The sequence below is a fragment of the Mus caroli genome, unplaced genomic scaffold, assembly GCF_978045245.1.
Source record: "Mus caroli unplaced genomic scaffold, Mus_caroli_1 scaffold_17, whole genome shotgun sequence".
Taxonomy (NCBI): Eukaryota; Metazoa; Chordata; class Mammalia; order Rodentia; family Muridae; genus Mus; species Mus caroli.
In genome coordinates, this window is record NW_028227272.1 from 38759343 (window position 1) to 38773946 (window position 14604).

The window sequence follows — 14604 nt, forward strand, 5'->3', positions numbered from 1 at the left end:
GACAGCTGAAAGCACACCCTAGCAATGTAGAGCTGAACACCTAATAAGTACACACTTTGGGACTGGAGAGATGGCTCAGCAGTTAAGAGCACCGACTGCTCTTTCAGAGGTTCTGAGTTCAACTTCCAGTACCCACATGGTGGCTCACAACCATCTGTAATGGGATCCACTGCTCTCTTCTGGTGAGTCTGAAGACAGCTACAATATTCGCATATATAAAAAAAAATTAATAATTTTTTAATGCATATGTTTTGCAGTAAACTTTCCCTCAATTTACTCTCACCTATAGTGCTTAAGTGATTTCTCTGAAAACATCATTAAAAATGTTTCAGCGTTTAGCATCAGAAGAAAGCCCAACACTAGACAAATCTCTGGGGCGTTTCAAAACAAGACCATCACCACCTTTGAAGTGTGTCTTCTGATTACTGTTCACAGTGGGAGGCATCATGAGATAAATAAATGACAGTGAAATCTTTATATAGTTTAAAGGCTGGGTAAGCATCCATCTTCCACATCACTGTCTACCTAAAGTAATTCCCTTAGGTCTCGATTGAAATGAGGGTTTGGAAGGTCTCTCTTTGTCCACCTAGTTGATTTTATAACCTTTCTTATTATGCATTTACTGGGGCTCTTCTCTAGAAATCTGAATGGTGCTCAGTGGTGCAAGTTCCCTGCCCCATCCCACAAGCATGTACCATTGGTGAATTCCTCTCACTTGCTGCTTTGTGCTTGTGGACTGGGTATGCATTTGTCTGCATGGAACACAGGACTAGCTGTGTATACAGAGCCCCCAAAGGCCCCGTGTGTTTAAGGACAATGAATGTTAATGTTACTCCTAGCCAGCAGCAAGAAGAGCAGAGACATTCCTAACAAGAACTGACACAAGGAGAAATACTGGCTTTTTGTCTCTCTTGTATGCTAAACAATTCATGAGGTTTGGGGTTGAGTGAGACATTTAATAAACATTGGCTGCTTGGGCTGCCTACAGCTGGTGATTTGTCACTATTGGTCAAATGTTAGAGAATCAGAACGAGTTTCCCAGCTTTGAGGATTTAAAGCTTAACAAGCAACATGCTTTATCACCCATTGAAATGAAAGGTATATCATTTACAGATGATTCAGAATTGGGGAACGTATAAAGAAACAAGGTTCCTATAAAATTAAACTAAGATCATTGGAAGTGTTGAAATCTTTAATTGGGATGCTGGGAGTGTTCTAACTGCTCTTCAGCCTGAAGTACAAACTCCTTGCCACAGCCCCGGCTATGAAACATGCCATTTCCTACTGCTGCCTAGATAGTTTGCTCTACTTCATCCTGTGCTCTTGAAAGAGCCCCTTCCCTTACAATTTGCTGAGTGAAAAGCAGAACCTCAGTTGATCTGATCTGTGTGCGTTCAGCACCATTGGCAGGGTCCGAGTTATGAAGTATAAGACAGTGGAAATTTTATCCCACTGCAATGCTCAGAGGCGAGAGAGTCTCAAGGTGATTAGGATTAAATAGAGATATAGAGTGGATCCATGGCCATCCAGCTGAGCGGCTGGGGGCTCTTTGAGACTTAGCCACCCTCTGTCTCTTGCCTTGTGAAGATGCCATGTACTCCCTCAACTGTCTCACAGTGAGCATGTCATCCATCCCCAATGTGCAATTTCTCAGTCTTGGACCTCAAGAACCAGAAGCCACAAGTCATCTGGTATCCATTTTATCAATGCTCCGTTAGTTTCTTATAGTAATGGAACGTAGACTGATTCATCACCTAAAATTTTTATTTGCCTTTACCTGTATATTTGTGACCTCTCCTTTGATAAGGAATCTACCTGATGCTTTTGGTTTAACTAACCTCACAGAGAAAATATTCAAATATTAGCTAGGTGCCTTTGGCCTCAGGACCAAGTTTTGTTATAGATTATTTGTTTAGTATTGACCCGTGCTCTTTCTCTCTCTTTGTGTTAACTGTGGCCACCTCAAATTATCAGAACTAATCTTTCTAGATGGATTTGCAATTCAGATGCCAGAGTTTATGAAATTTGGATGAGGATTTCATCAGAGAGAAATCATAAGTTAAACTGATATTCAAGTAAGATGTTTCTATCTTAAATTAACGATAATTTATTCCAATCATTTATTGTTTCAGCTAATCTGTTGTAAACAACAGGGACATGTTTGGTAAAATGGAAAACTATTTCTTGAAGCTTCAGATTGTTGAAAAGGGTCAGTATATCTGGATAAGGGAGGAACTGAGCCAATTGTAACATGAAAACACATGGTGTTGTTCAGCTTCTGCCCATTCACTGGATTCCCAGCCAAGAGACAAACAAGTCAGCTCATCATTCTTTGAACATTTTTTCTCCCACCAATTCTGGGTTTTCTCTTGGTTTGGCTTTCCACAGAACACCAATTGCTTTTCTTTCCTTCTTTGAGAGCAGTTGAGAATCAGTTGCTCTTTCCTCCTGACAATACATTTATACTTAATTTCTACACAAAGATTATGGTATCTTAGGTAATTTACATAGAGGGATGAATTGCAAGTCAATGTCAATCAGGACACAGGGTACAAATGTCTGAAAAGAAAAGAGTAGCCAAATGCATAGGCAGTGTTAGAGTTCTTCTTTTTAGTGCATACAAAAAGGACATAAAATGATTGGAACCCTGGATTGGACATGGCATCTCAGGCTGCCCAGAGGTGACCTTGAAAGAGTTTACCACATGGGTTTGTTGCCTAGCAGCCTGTTATTCACATTATTGAATCTGATCCTATAGTATACAACTCAGTACTCTTCAGCAACAAAAGACATGACATCAGGCCATCTAGGTGTTTTCGGTACACTGCCACTAAACTGCTAAGTGACCTTGGGCAGGTCTCTTATCTCTCTGGATGACAGGTACCTTGTTTATAAGTTGGCATTCATAGGAATGCCTAGTCTTAGCATCATGAGAGAATTTAGTTATACACACACACAGTCACACTCATATATTATTGTTATAAATAATCATTCTAGTGATAAATGCAATTGAAAGTCTGATGATACTGGTGTTGTCTATAAAATTAGCACTATGCCCATGTTGTAGCGTCATACCTGTCCACAACACTCATTAAAGACAATCCAAAAGCATCAATTACTGATTTCTGTATTGAGTGAAATCTGCTAGGTATAGAGTACCCAGAAGACTGACCTTGAATTCAGAGATCTCCTTGCCTCAGTCTCTTGGAATTAAAGGCATGTACTACTTTGCCGCAGGTCAGAAACTTATGTCTTCCAGCCTCAAGATCTGGATCACAAAAGTGCCCTCTGATTCTGGATTGCAGTTCATTCTAGATGTAGTCAAGTTGACAACCAGGAATAGCTATTACACAAGCCCTCAAGGTGACTAGTATCTCTTATTCTCCTGAGATGTTTCTGTTGGCCCGTGTGGGCTCAAATGCACTTTCTGCAGTAGGCCACCAGGATCTGAGAATGTTCCATGACAACTCAGGAGATGGAGTATGTCACCCTCAACATGCTTATGTGAATCAATGAACTCAAAAAGCATCCCTATAGCAGTTTTTTTTTTTACTATAATTTGGGTTTAATTATAAAATTTACATGTTCTTTCAAGAGTTTGAATTTTATTAGTAAAAACCGAGGAGGGTCTCTCATTCCCAAGCCAATTTTTGCCCTGCTATTTCCCTTTTGTTTATGCACATAGAAACTCTTTTTTTCCAGAAAGTAAACAAAGCTTTTCCTAATATTCAAATAATTTCAGTTCTAGCCCATCATCTACTTTGCTTCTACAATTTTCTCAAAATATCTCTAAACATCTTAATGTATCTTTAATTATCCCATCTGTAACATTTCCACTGTCATATCAGCAACTTGTTTCTTGATATATTAATATTTTTTGATATTTCTTTTTTATATATCATTATAACTTATTATATAATATATAATTGTATATATAATTGGTTATATGTATTAATAAATAAACTATTTATTAGTGTCTCAGGTAATGAAATGGATGTTATATAACAATTAATTTATTAAAAGCCTTAGCCATTGTATAATAGATAAACACTGAAAAAGCACCAGGCAGTTTGAAAAACAGCAAGTTCAATGCAAAGAGGGGACATAAACAGAAGCATCTTAAACGTTAGGCAATAGTTACTCCCAGACATAGAATTCTCTCAACTTCCTTATGTTCTCATCAATATCAGAGCTTCATGACCTCACTTTTATGTCCCACAGAAAATGGGCCATAAGCCCTGCATAAATTATTAACACCATACCGTTCTCTGTAACTCTACCACTTGATTTTCTAACCATGTGCCCAACCTTTGAGCATTTGCTAACGGGCAGATGACCAGAATCAGTAAAGATGAGACTCATCACCCCATCTCTGCCTCATGTATTTTCTCCCCCACAATCACTCCTACCAGGATCTCTGCAAATTATGAGAAAATATTTCTGTCCTGTGGTTGTTTTGAGTGCTTAGAGCTGCCTTCCCATTCATCACTGGCCCAAATGTTCAAGAACTGCCTTTCTCATGCCCGCCCAGCCATATGCATCATTTTAGATGTGGCATGGGAGGGGGGACACATCCCCTCCTCTCTTGCCCCGAGGTGCTTGTGAAGCTCGGAGAATGACGTGCAGTCGGGTTGTTTATCACGGAGCTGAGAAATGAAAGGATGGCATCGCTACAGGACCAGATGGCACTGCACGCTTGGCATAATTTTCTCAGACAAACTAGGACTAGGGCTGTGAATACTGGCATTTGCCTGCTATAGTCATTCACATTAAAACATGACAATGAAAATAAGATTGTTCTGCAAGGAAGGTATAGAGGTTTTAAATTACATGCATTTAGGTGTTGTAGGCTCCCGTTAGGTACAGGCAATACTATTGTGCTCCTCATATTTTAAATCCGGCAAAATTTTATAGATGCAGACTCTATTTTTAATATCAACTGACATCCCTCTGCCTTCCCATAAATGTTCTCAGTTGGTTATATATCAGACAATTGCATTTAAGCATGTATAGACTATTTGAAAAAAAAAGAACGTAGAAAGAAAACCCATGCTAGAAAGAATAAGAATGTCTTTTAAGTCTGGGAAATAACAAAAATGTCAAAGAGAACTATGGTGTGCTAAAGGAGCATTGGCCTGTATTTATTTAGAAAACTTGAATTAAGATTCGGCTACTTATTAACTGTGTGGTTGCAGGCAAGCCAAGCTTATTTAATGTATGGCTTTCCTAATAGGCAAGTGAACAGTTCGGTGTAGATTAGTGCTGACATTTCTTTCTACTTCTAATATTCTTTGATTTGCTTTTTCCATGAGGACCTGTGAAGCCACAGTACAAGGCTGCCTACATTTGGCCCACTTTCATGCTATCCTATCCCCACCCCCACTTAAAGAATGATAGGTTGGAGACAGGAGGTGTGTAATGAAAAGGGCAGAGGAGTCCCTGTGCATATCATTTTTGAAGTACATTCTATTTTCAACCTTTTCTCCAGTCTCTCTTTCCTTAAAATCAATACTCACAATTTTGATTTCCTTTGAGAAAGTGGGACTATAAATGGGGAAATAGCTACAGTCTCTCAAGCGTGTTTGAATTAACTAATCCATTTTTTCATTCATTCAACGAATTCTGCTTCATGGAACCATTAGGCTACAGAGAAGCATTGATAGATACGGTATCTTCCCTTTCCTAAGGGAGTTGATAGTCCAGTGGGAGGCACAGAACTTACACATATAAGAAATGTGATATGGTAGCATTATAATCAAACAGAGGAGACAGAATCAATTTCATTAAGGAGATATAGGAAAGGTGTCACAAATGAGCCCATTGGACTTGGCTTAAGAAGAATCTTGGTAGTTTCTCCAGTGATGTAAAGGAAAATTCTTTTACAGATGGAGTGATAGACACTAAGAATCAATTTTATGGAAAGTTCTGGTATGTTAGGACAAATGTGAGAACATTCATCTGACCTGAATATCGAATATAAAAAAAAAGGGGGGGGGAAGAAATTAAAGCTAAGAGAAAATTAGGGATGCCATTTTGAGAGGATCTGTATTATTGAGGCATTTTTAATTTCATCTATTGGGTAACAAGAAAACAATGGAGATGTTAATGGATCAAGGAAAGAGTATGACCCTATGCATTGTTTATATGTATATGTTATAGCCACATCAGCACTAACTGCACCTCTTTTTTTTTAAGATATTTTCTTCATTTACATTTCAAATGATATCCCAAAAGTCCCATATACCCTCCCCCGCCCTGCTCCCCTACCTACCCACTCCTGCTTCCTGGCCCTGGCATTCTCCTGTACTGGGGCATATAATCTTCACAATACCAAGGGCCTCTCCTTTAATTGATGGCCTACTAGGCCATCCTCTGCTACAAATGCAACTAGAGACACGAGCTCAGGGGATACTAGTTAGTTCCTATTGCTGCTCCTCCTATAGGGTTGCAGATCCCTTTAGCTCCTTCAGTACTTTCTCTAGCTCCTTCATTGGGGGTCCTGTGTTCCATCCAATAGATGACTGTGAGTATCCACTTCTGTATTTGCCAGGCAATTGTGAGGCTATGCCAACTGTACCTCTTAATACAAACATTTCATTTCTTCTGAGTTCTGGAGAATAAATGATAAGGATTGATTTCTTCTGCGGCGTCTCACCCTGACTAATAGTTGTGATGTTGTTATGAAAAGTGCTTTATCAGGAAAGAGGCTGGAGATTCAGAACATTCAGAATAATCCAGGAAGTGCATGCTAAGAGTCTCAAGCAAAAGAGAAAAGAGCCTTAGCTTAAGGAGAGATATAGATTCATAATATAAGGCAGTCAGCAAAACTCACCTAGCACATTTAATATCAAAGGCAGTAAGGGGGTCACTGCCTATTCATTTATCCAAAATTATTAATACTCAGTGTCTGTCAGCAGAAAATGAGCCTGAGTCCTTCTTTTCTTGGAGTTTATTTTCTAGTAGAGAGTGGTTAGAATAATAAATGTGTAAATAATAAATGGTGGGGAGGGCATTCTGTACATCACTGGCTCCTGGTGCTCGGTCACGGTCATGGTGATCAATTTTGAATGTGTATATTTGGGCTGTTCTCACTATGGCAAAGGAGAAAGTGATAAGAATACAATTCCCACACCCAAATTGCATAACTCTAGGTCTCCCAACAAAATTTATCAGGTTAAATCTGTCTTTTAAGGTAAAATAGCAATGATAGAATGTTCAAAACAGTGTTCCTATTTAATTAGCGATGGGTGAACATATGAAAGACGTGAAGAGGAAGCCAAGTAGAATGATCTACTGCATTTTTCCTGGTTTTCATTTTATTAAAAAATGTATTTTTTTCCTCACATAATAGATCTTGACTATGGTTTTTCCCTTTCTCTCCTCCTCCAGTTGTTCCCTACCTCTCCTCCCATCCAGATCCACTTCCCCTTTTGTCTCTTACTAGAAAACAAACAGTTGGTTTCTGAAGGATAATAATAAAAATAAAATAAGATAAAACAAAAACCAACACATCGGAATTGGAGAAAACAAGCAGGAGAACTAAAAGAGCTCAGGAGAAGGCACTAGAAACAAGAGTCATTTGTTCACACACACAGGGTTCCCATGGCAACACTAAACTCAAAGCCATAATAGATGCTCCAAAGACCTATAGGGTAAAAAGAGAGAAGAAAATATATAAATAAAATAAAATAAAAATAATGAGATAAAAATTTTAAAAAGAAAAAGAGGAATTATAAGACATTGTAAGACATACACATTATAAGACAAAAGACCCCCAGGGATGCCACTGAGTTCATTTGTTGCTGACCATCTACTGTTGACCATGTCCCCTACCCTTCGGAGTAGTTTGTTTCCACAGTGAGTCTCCCTTGGAGGAAACTAAACTTTCTTGTTTGCAAATGCTTATCAGTTGGAGATTGCTTCTAGGTTAGGGATGGGGGCATGGGTCCACTTTTCCTTTCAGCTCTCTGGCCCTACCTGGTGCAGAGTCTTGCATGCTGCCTCCGTCTCTGTGAGTTCATGTGTGCCTCAATCCTGTTGACTTAGAGTTTTATTTTCATCACCTGACTGCCTTTCAATGTCAAGCAGCTGGTGGGTGCTGGAGTTGGGTGGCTGGGTCATCTCACTCCATCTATTCATGGCCCAGTTCTCCTTTGTGGCAGGAGTATGACCTCCAGAGGCTTAGATTCTCAAATTCCCTGTTCTAATGACCCATTGCTGGACCTGGTGGAAGCAAGGCACTGTGAGTGGGTAGCAGGCTGGAAGAAGCAGCTAGAGCATACCTTCCTTCCTTCTCCTGAACTCAGGGTAGTTGCTGTGCATCTTCTGTGGTTCCAGATGCCCAGGATAAGCCTCTGAGGCTTCAGATTAGGTCCATGGATTCAAGCAGTGCCCTTTCCTTGATATCTTGTATAAGAGATGGGAGATGGGGACTGGGGACTGGGGGACTGGGGGACTGGGGAGAGTTCAGTTGTGTTGTTTGCTTTGTCTTAGCTTCATTTGATTAGTTTCATAACTTTTTCTACTTTCTGTTTACCACCTTTCTGCATTCATTCCCTCTTATCTTGATGGCTCATAGAAAATTCAGTAAAACCAAGAACTTTTCTCACAGTATTATATCTCGATATTTTGAGCCACATTGCAACAGAATTCAGTAACTCTTCAGAAGATTTTTTTCTAGAATGCAGGATGAATGAATCTACTAGAAAATGCTCCCCTAGAAGCCAACCATGAGATATTTTCTTTTACCGCGTTGAAATTCTAGTTAGATCAGTTGAACATGTTTGGGCTACAGAGAACAGTAGACAAGAAAAGCATATTTATCAGAGGAAAGAAAGCACAGCCAAAACGCCTGGAGACAAAAACCAGGAGGAAAAAAAAAGTATTTGGAAAGAACATGTTAGAAATGGTAGGGGAAACAACCAGAAACAAAAAATGAAGTGAGAGTAGGTGATCTGGATAGGAATTCAGTATTTTGGGCAAGAAGGGACGGAATGGCCACTAAGCGTGACCACAAGAAAGCTGCCCCACTTCTTCAGGACCACTGGGCCTGCCTACAGCATCCAGAGAGCTTTTTAATTTCAGTTCATGGCCAGCCTTTTTCTTCCTCCACCATCAACCTGCTAATGCTTTTCTAATAATTACCATTTTTTGAAACTATTTTGGCTGTTAAAAATGTTTCTTTTTAATAAGCTGATTAAAAGAGCCTGCTTATTAGCATAAGCCTTTTGCTGTTCAGCCCTCTCCCTAATTAAAAGCACTCATCTGTGCAGACCTGGATTTCTCCCCTTCGGTCTGCGATAGGCTTTTGGATAGGTTTTCCTTGCTGATCTTTTTTTTTTTTCTTTTACTCTTGTTTCTTTCGGTTGTTTGCTACTCCTGAATCCCACAGAGAGATAAACAGCTGAGCAAAATTAAACAGGGCAGAGTATATGGTCTACATATCTGCATGAAAATGGTGGCTATACAGAGTTTAAAAGGAAGGCTCTACTTTTATAAGAGTCATATAAAGCTCCCAACATTTCAAGCTATCAACAGTGATATGTGATGATAAGAAGCAAGGAATGCCATTCCCCTGTTCTTTCCTTAGTGGTATCCTCCTAACTTTCACAGCTGCCCTTGGGAACATCCCTACTCTGTTAGCAACACTGAGTGCACATAGTAGGGAGTTTCTATATGAGGGCCTCAAACACAATGGACAAGGAGGGGCATGGGCAGAATATAGATGCATATAAAGCCCAGAAAAAAAAGCCCCTTATTATTATGGAGGAGGAATTTGAATAGCAGTGATATCCATAATGGTATTGGTTGTACCTTTATTTATGTTGATATTTGTAAGCCTTTGGTATAAAGAAAATATACATGAAGGGATTTTCTGCATAAAATAAATAAGGATGGAATAACCCTGGGAAGAAACTAGGGAAAGGGAGGATAAAATTTGGCTGATGGCTTAACTCCACATGAGCAAAGCCTTGAATCCAAATCTTTGTACTGCAGAGGAAAAAGGGAAGGAGGAGGAGAGAGGGAAAAGGAGAGAGAAAGAGGGAGGGTGCTGGGAGAAAGAGGAGAAGTTGGGAGGGAAGGGAAGGAGCAAGGAATAAATGAGGGATCCTCTATTGGTGTTTGTCTTGTGAGCTTGACACTATAATTTCAACCTTAGGAAGAGAAAAAAATCAGAAATTGTGTTATATGAATATAATCTCAGGGCTAGGGTAATAGAGACAAGAAGATTCAGGGGTCTCTCCGGCTAGCTAGATGACTTGGCCAGCTCCAAACCAGTGAGAGACAAGTCAGAATATCAACATTGAAACAAAAAGGTGGCTGGTGCAGGGAACAACACAGGAGCCCTCCCCTGAATCCTCCATTCTCTTCCACACACTTGCATAGGCATTCCTCCACACAGGTGCATACACCCAGGAGAGGGAAGTGTTTATGTCTGCAGACTGTTTAACGAACATACATTTTTCGAAAGATGACATAAGGTTTCCTGCTCATTTGGCATCACATAATAATACTTAACAGTATTTGCTGTATGCCCCTCTCCCCCGAGAATCTGATGAAACCACTGCCTTCTGAAAAAATAAATATTTGCCTAAAACCATATTTTAATTACAATAACTTGAGTTTCACAGATGCCTTGAAGCTCAAATATTTATGGGCATGAGGCTGAGAATACACAATGTAGCATCAGTGACTGGGGCCTACTGACTGCTTGCCTTGTTTCTTCCCTTTGGATTCATTATGATCTCCCGCTCATTAAGTCAAGTTCTGAGTCCTATTTTTATTCTCTTGTGAAAAAAGGAATGATATTGCTGCAACCAGAGCTGGTATGAATATGTTGGTGCACTTATCTGGCATGTATTTCTACTTCATCAATAATATATTTATTTATTTTCCAGACCCCTGTTAGAATCTTTCTTTTAATTTAAGTATAACTTCCACTTTAACTCCCCAAGGTGTTATTTCTTCTGTCCTTATGAAACCATCTCTTTACAAGGGCTTTAGTAAAGGTTGTCATGGAGCACCAGAGGGTCTAAGTCAGGGCTGGGGTTTTAGGTCCTTCCTGGGTTCACAAGATCTATTCCTTGCAATGAATGGCCCAGGTCACAGAGTAATACAGCTTGACATAGAATTTGAGACACACATAGTCATTGAAGAAGCTTGCTTTGGATATGTCTCTGACAACAGTGGCCTCTACAATGTTCCCAATGATGAACTTCTTAATGGCCTTGTCCTTGAAATCACACTAGGCATAGTTCAATTGGTTGCACATGGCTGTGACCCTTTGTTAGCACAGCTTTTGTTTCTTCTCCTTCTCCTCCTCCTCCTACTAGTTCAGTTCTCTTGGAGACAGGACAGGAAAGAGCTCCTGTTAGACTCATACTAAGGTGATCACACACTTGGTCCTTTGAACGCTGCTCTAACTGATGAAGTTGTATTTTCTCTGAAACCTGTCATTTTACTTAAGCCCTGGAAGATCTTATCTTCTGTTATTTTTCCATCACACATATAGCATATAGGAGAAGTACTGTTTTTAGCCAATCAAGTGCTCATAGTATCTAGGTTGCATAAAAGACTTTAAAGGACAGTTGCTTCGCTAGAACTTTTGACCTGTTCTTAGAAACATCGTCTCTGATAATAGCCTCCAACCCCATAAGTGAACATAACTGAAAATAATCTTCATAGATGAAGATTTTATAGAAACATGGAGAATTCTTATTGCATGATGGTAAATGGCCCATGTAGACTTTAGTGTATGTGCATCATTGTCACAAAAAAAATAGAAAAAATAAAAAGGAACAATTCCAGCTGGAGCATGCCCAACAGAAAAGTACCTGAGAGCATCTGTGGCTCACAAATGTCTTCCTACAGGGAACCCTGGGATGCCGTCTCGTGGTACTCACCTATGAAGAGTATGGACAAGGTGCTTTATAATTACAAAAAGGAAGTGACACAAAGGAAAATATACTTATGCTGTATTGATGTAAATGTTCAAACAAGGGTTGTTAAACATGACAGATAGATAGAGAGTATAATATAAAGCTTATTAGGTTAAAATCAGTTGAGGCAGTGAAGAAAGATGTGTCCAGCAGAGAGGGCAGCAGCATCCCTAGCACAGTCTGAGTCAAAGTTGTATCAGGTACATTTTATTTTTAAACAAGAAAAATCTACATTTAAGCAAAAATAACATTTATTCTTAATAAGTTCTTGTATTAGGCACAAATGGTTATACATACCACCAATCCCAGCACTCAGGAGCTAGAGGTAGACGCATTTCTATGAATTTGAGGTTAACCTGGTCAACAAAGAAAAGTTTCAGGCCTCATAGGGATGCATAGTGTAACCTTGTTTCAAGAAAAATTATTATTTATCCAAGAGTAGTGACTTTTGGGATGATTGCATGCCTATTCTTTCATCATAACTGTATAAAGGGAAAATAATTTTTGTATCCTTATACATTTCTACAAAATTATATTATGTTTTATCCATTAAAAATGTAAAATAATTGCATATGTTTGTGGTGATTTGAATGATAATGGCTCCCATAGGCACATATATTTGATTGGTTAATCATCAGGGCAAGAAACTGTTTAGAAAGGTTAGGAGATGTAGCTTTGTTGGAGTTGGTGTGTCCCTGGGGATGGGCTTTGAGGTTTCAGAAGCCCACACCAGGCCTAGAGTCTTCGCTCCATCTGTTGCCTGGATGTTAGTATGTAAAAACTTCTACTTCTCCAGCACCCTGCCTTCCTGCTTCCTACCACACTCCTCGCCATGATGATATTGGACTATTTAAATTTGCAAGCAAGCCTCCAATTAAATTCTTTTCTTTGTAGTAGCTGTATATTTCATAGTGTCTGTACACAGCAATATAAGAGTAACTATGATAATGTTACCAAAGGATGAGATGCTTAATAGATCAAACAAAATATCCTCTATCATTTCTCACTGTCTTGTGTTTAGCCAATAATTTGAGCCAGCAAAATATTTTTCTGTGCTAACAGAAAAAAAAATAAGTTTAAGGAAAGAATTTCTAGTTTTTCAGCAGATAACTTTCAAATCAATAATCTTACTTTTGTGTTCTTTTTAAAAATTTGTCTTGTTTACAGTTTATTAGAACTCAAACTGTAGTTTCAAAACCGTGTGGTCCATGAAACTGCAGTAGTTTTCTACAGTTTAGTTATACAAGCTTTATAGACACAGATACTTAGGACTCTGGGTGTGAACATGGACATTCAGAAACACATTCACTTGGGCCTCAAGTAGGCCTTCAATGCCTACTTCTCTTAGTTCCTAATGGTAAAGCTATATCCAATGGCATAGGGAGAACAATGCTGGATTCACTTATATACTTTGCAAATCACCAAAACAGTGCCATACCTGTTATAGTTATGGGATGTAGGGTAGATGATGCACAGTGTATGTAATGGGGGAGGGGAACAAAAGCATATGGCCTTGTCTTTTTCTCAGGCTATCAGACTGCAGGACAGAAGATTCAGTACTGCAACTTAAAATCAACAGTAGCCATTTTATCATTTCAATTTTATATTGAGCACCTTCCTGTTAAAGTCAGAAAATATTAGAATATATGGTGTAACTTGGAAAGCTTATATTTTATCTAACATTAGAGAAAGACAAAGTAGTGCAAATCTCACTAGGCACAGACCATAGAGTTATCCAGTCAACATTGCTCATAGGTAAAAGGTTCTGCTCCCATCTCTATGATCAAGCTCTGTTTCCACCTCTAAGGCTATGAGTGAGGAGTGATGAGTCACAAGGCAAGTGGTCCACGCAGGTAACTCAGGAACTGCTTTCTCCTTATGTGTAGTTCCATGTAGGTAACTCTCTGCTGGAGTCAGGATGGATATTTCAGTACATCTCCATTACACAGGAATATTTCAAAAGGTCACATTTTTTTTTGAAAAAAATTATAGCTGCTTTATGCTTTTGTTCTAGAATCTCAACTGTTTTTCAAAACTGTCAAGCAGGATCAAAAATGATGATGAAAGCTTTAATTATCTTATGGAAAGCCAAGATGTTTGGTGTCTTTTTGAGGGAGAAATCACTTGGGAGGAGAGAGTCAGGATGGTAAAAATAAGACCTGGTGATGAAAATAAAAACTGTTTGCTGGAGCAGTCAATAGCAAAGGTGCTATTCCTATATGACAAATTCCTAAAGACTCAATATGGGGTACTCTGTCCCTTGAAATAAAGTTGGAAATGTGTGTTGACATTGGGAGTTCACAGGTTGGAGAGATGGCTCAGTGGTCAAGAGCACTTAATCATTCTTATGAAGTCCTGCTCTTCCAAAGGTCCTGAGTTCAAATCCCAGCAACCACATGATGTCTTACAACCATCTGTAATGAGATCTGATGCCCTCTTCTGGTGTGTCTGAAGACAGCTACAGTGTCACTTACATATAGTAATAAATAAATCTTAAAAAAAAAAGAAGAGAGACATTGGTAGTCCACATACTTTTTTGAGGACTAGCTACTTGCTCTCATACAGGTAGTAGAAACCCAGAGATGCCTCACATTTTATAGGAATATTCCACACAATGAAGAATTAATTATTCAGCCTCAAATATTAATAGTTTCTTTTAATATGG

The 14604-nt window shown here is 39.0% G+C and overlaps 1 protein-coding gene across 5 annotated transcripts in view; it reads left to right on the forward strand.

Annotated features, from left to right (window-relative positions):
* Positions 1-14604, forward strand: part of Lsamp (limbic system associated membrane protein) — a 2143093-nt gene that overhangs the window by 1695958 nt on the left and 432531 nt on the right. The gene's annotated exons all lie outside the window — the stretch shown is intronic.